We start from the raw sequence: 4,806 nt of genomic DNA, 5'->3' as shown, positions 1-4,806 counted from the left end.
ACTAATGTCACAGCAGGATTTGGAAAAACTTGTCCATGCCTTTATCTTCAGTAGACTCGACTACTGCAATGGTGTCTTCACAGTTCTCACTAAAAAATCTATTAGAAAGCTGCAGCTAATTCAGAACGCTGCTGCTCGAGTCCTCACTAACACTAAGAAAGTGGATCACATCACTCCTGTTCTGAAGTCTTTACACTGGCTTCCTGTGTGTCAAAGAATATATTTCAAAAATACTGCTGCTGGTTTATAAAGCACTGAATGGTTTAGGCCCAAAATACATTTCTGACCTCCTGCTAAATTATGAACCATCCAGATCTCTCAGGTCTTCGGGGACTGGTCAGCTTTCTGTCCCCAGAGTCAGAACTAAACATGGTAAAGCAGCGTTCAGTTATTATGCTCCAAATATCTGGAACAAACTCCCAGAAACCTGCAGGTCCGCTGCAACTCTGACTACTTTTAAATCCAGACTAAAGACTTTTCTTTTTGCCGTTGCTTTTAATTGAACTATTCACATCTTAAACTGCACTGTAACTTTTATCCATGTACTTTTTCTTTTAATGTTTCTTTTATTATCTTTTCTTTTTAATGACTGATTTTAAATGCCATTTTCTTAATGTCTTTCGTTTTTTGTAAAGCACTTTGAATTGCCTTGTGTTGAAAGGTGCTATATAAATAAACTTGCCTTGCCTTGCCTTGTGTGCTTCTATTCATTGTTGCTTCAGTCTATAACCTTTTGTTATATAATTAATTTTGATGCACTTATTCGCAATTACACAGCACTCTGCCGTCTTAATGGATGCAAAGGCCATCTTTAAATGGTGTCTCTCTCTGGCTCTGTAATTGAAACTCCTACAGTGTAGGTATTAATCCCCCTTAAATAATGATACCAGATGAAGATGACAGTGTTATTACTCCAGGACAAAAATGTGTTTTTTTAATGTTTTGAGTGGTTGCAGATATTACAAATTATATTTTAAATATTTATTATGGATGGAATGAATGTTGAGAGGCATGGGAGTAGATAAGAATGGACAGACTGAGAATTAGTCGATAATGTTGGTTGAGACAAGGAGTCAGAGTAACCTGGTTTGAACTGTCCTGTGTTTTTTCAACTAAAGTTTTACCATCCTGGACTTTTTCTGTCCGTGTATTTTTCTCTGCTTTTCCCCCAGCAAGCACAAAAGAGGAAAAACAAGCACTCTAATGCATATTTTCTTGCTGCCCTTGACCGATGATGTGGGATATGTCTGGAAGGTAACCCCTTTAAATTGCAATTAGGCTACTCTTGCTAGATTCACTGACTGACAACCTGTCCTCGCCTGAAACCGTTTCAGTTTAATTCCTTAACTCAACCATAGTGAGAGTTACGCAAATCCACCATCTTGCCACTTCCTTCCCTCTCAGAGCAATGTTATGTTATGTTATCAATGTGTGCTTGATGTAAAACTGTGCAAACGTCTTGACCAGATTGCAAATGTGAAGGAGATTTCTTTATTTTATTTATTCAAAAGCTTCGGTGAATATGAGCCAATCTTATTTTGGAGAATATCACTCCTACTTTATGCAGTGATTGGACAGTGCAGCCAGTGGATGCCTTCCACTGTCTGGCTTTCACTCCATCAAATATTGACCTATTGGTGGAACTGACAAATAAGTCAGGGGACATTAACTGAAATCGTTTATCCCCTGGGATGATAACTGATGTGGCTGATAAACACAGAAAGTAATATGTCTATAATTTCAAGATGGCGCCTGTGTCGGCATGCCGGTGTTCCGGATTAACTGGTTCCCCGATCAACTGGTTGACAGATGTGGAGGCGTGGCCTTCGACTGAAATACACATTTCGATCGCTTCTTCTGTCGTTTACATAAATCTTTTGGTATATTTGGCTGGATAGGAACACTTTGATGCACATTCAGTACCAGTGTGTGAGGTTGTGGTTACAATGGCGATATCCGGACGCGAACAGCGAGGACTACAAAAATAAAAACGAGTTGACATGGGGATGTCTGTTCAAAACATTGCGAGCTCCAATAAATCATTTAAACCAGCTATTGTTGCCAGACTTATTTCTGAATATCGTTCTTAATGTGATACCAAGTCCATCTGAGACCTGTGTACACCTTCAGACAGCCTCCAAGTGAAGCACACGTTGTTTACTCACAGTTTGAAAGCAGCGTGGAGAAGTCTTCAGCTGTGTTAAATTGTGATCCGCTCGAATACATCCTTAAAACCAGCTATTGTTGCCCGACTTATCACTGAATATCGTTCCTAATGTGATACCAAGTCCATCTGAGACATGTGTACACCTTCAGACAGCCTCCCAGTGAAGCACGTTGTTTACTCAGAGTTTGAAAGCAGCGTGGAGAAGTCTTCAGCTGTGTTAAACTGTGATCCTCTCAGGTAAACTGTGATTCGCTCAGGGTCAACTGGGATCCACCCATGGGAAAATGGGATCCGCCCAGGTTAAACTGTGTTACGACTTCTGTGGCTATCTACCAGCGATCATGTTTAATATGAAAGACACACACATATACATCCCTTATAAAAACGGCATTCTGCAGCACTCATCCAGATAACATGTGACTGTTAACTCGTTTTGCAAAGATAGCAGCAGAAATGTCATTGCTGCATGTGCAGGGATATTAGACTTTAAAATGCTGATGGGTCATTAATGTTGGTGTCGGCAAACAATATTAGGAACCCTCTATTCAAACTACATAATATTCAGTGTCCATCGACATGAAAATAACAAAAGTTCATGCTGGACTCAAACCCAAGTCCCAACAGCAAAAGTCACTCCAGCCCTGCGCGTTATGAGTGCGCCACGGATCAACACGATACCACGGTAAAACTAACACTTATCACAACATAATGTGGGCTCGCAGGCTGAAAAACTAGGATATCTGATCTCGGTGGGTCTTAATGAGGCTTGATACAGACCTCAGTCAGTATACTATATTATAATATGTATATTATATGGATTAAAGTGTACATACATTCGCTCATATTATAAATGATGGTCGGGTTGCATTTTTCTGGAACTTTTTAACAAGGTTAATCTAAAATATTATAGAGTGGTGGTTCGATACGTCGTGTTGATCCGTGGCACACTCATAACGCGCAGGGCTGGAGTGACTTTTGCTGTTGGGACTCGGGTTTGAGCCTAATAAATGCCACCACAATGTCTGAGCTGGATGAAGTTGTCACCAGTGCTGTGGTGGTGTTCTCCAGCTCCCACAGTGACAGAAATGTTGGAAAACATTTTGAAAATCTCCAAGGACTACTGACAAATTCAGCGCAGTCAAACTTGGACGATTCAACCATTGTGGAAGACTGTGTGGTATGTAATAATTATGTGAATGTTGGAAGTTGTTTCATAGCTCAAAAATATCATTACAAATTATTTGTTTACCTTCAAGTACAACACAGCACAGAAAAGAGGACAGAGGCAGTGTGACCAGAAACAATGACAAATATTAACATGTTTTACATATTTTTCTATTACCCCAAGCTCAATGCAATGCAACTAAAGTTATCTGTGGATTGTTTTTTCTAGACTGATATCGGACCTACGCCCTTCAAACAGCATTTTGAGGACTTAATAACCCAAACAGTTATTGAGAAATCTGGTGATGACAACATGTACTTCTGCCCGACTTTCATCCCTTCCTTGCTTAAGTACTTTCTGCCCCTGGCTGGTCTGTGGTCTGGCCTACTCTTGGGTAAGTTTTATTTTGCACGTCTTTCTATAGCTACTTGTTAATGTATGTAATATAAAATAATAAGGCATGTTTACTGTTTGGTCAGGTGACCTTGGAACAGGGACCATTTATCAGAAACTTTCCCAGAAGTACAAAAATGCTGCAAAAAAACCCACACAGGTACAAAAACCTAAAGCTTTGATGTAATATTGAATTTCAATGCATTATTCTATAATCAATATTATAAACTGCAATGTAAACAGTATGTAATCCAAGTGATTGTTAACAATATCATTTGATGTACCGTAACTAATATGTTCAACCGCAGAATTACACAGAGGACAACAAAACTCGAGGGATAATGGAAAAAAGCCAGTGGGACCTCAAAAAGATCCGTTTTCAACGGAGACGTCTGACCAGGCTGGACGATTTTGTACATACATACAAAGTCACCTTGAGCACCCTGCTAAGGGAATATGGCGACTCTCTGAGGAGGGGGAAGAAGGTACAGTTTGTTATTTATATATGGCTGTTATGTTATCACATTTGTCCCTAGTCATTAAGCATTGCTATCGATTATGTTAGGAAAATATCACTCGCCACTGGCTTGAGTTTCAATAATCAGGATACATGTATTTATTATCCTTGCAAGAATGGAAGTATTCATCACGTACAGAGCATTTGGTACAAATAGTTCACAGAGCAGTGTTCTTCACAAGCTTTATATATAAGAGACTTGTAGACAGACTTTTTACACCGTCACAAGATAGAGGAATACCGGTTCAAAGCAGTATACAATGTTTAGTTCAGATTAGCTAAGGCTCACGACAGAAATGAGCATGCTTGTCATATGTCTATCTCCATAGAGGCTGAATCTTCATGTTAATCACATAGCTATCATCTGCCTCAAACAGTCCTGATTCTCTTCTAGGTAATCACACATCCTGTTACGTACACAGCTACTTAGGGTCTTTGTCATCATGTGCTACTCTGATATTCAAAGAGTACATTCAATATTTTCCCAACAGTTATTCTGCAGGTAATTTGGTCATTATTAACAGTTATATTAGGTGTGCTAATAATATCACAATAATATTGATA

The 4,806-nt window shown here is 39.3% G+C and overlaps 1 long non-coding RNA gene across 1 annotated transcript; it reads left to right on the top strand.

The window, feature by feature from the left end:
* The first annotated feature begins 3,193 nt into the window (after window positions 1–3,193).
* Window positions 3,194–4,160, top strand: LOC117537908. The gene is made up of 4 exons (XR_004567791.1): window positions 3,194–3,344; window positions 3,561–3,726; window positions 3,812–3,885; window positions 4,034–4,160. It is a non-coding gene; the product is annotated as an uncharacterized LOC117537908 (long non-coding RNA).
* Window positions 4,161–4,806: the final 646 nt, after the last annotated feature.

The sequence above is a fragment of the Gymnodraco acuticeps genome, unplaced genomic scaffold (assembly GCF_902827175.1).
Source record: "Gymnodraco acuticeps unplaced genomic scaffold, fGymAcu1.1, whole genome shotgun sequence".
Lineage (NCBI taxonomy): Eukaryota > Metazoa > Chordata > Actinopteri > Perciformes > Bathydraconidae > Gymnodraco > Gymnodraco acuticeps.
The sequence above is the reverse complement of the archived record's forward strand: the minus strand, read 5'-3'. Positions and strand labels throughout refer to the sequence as shown.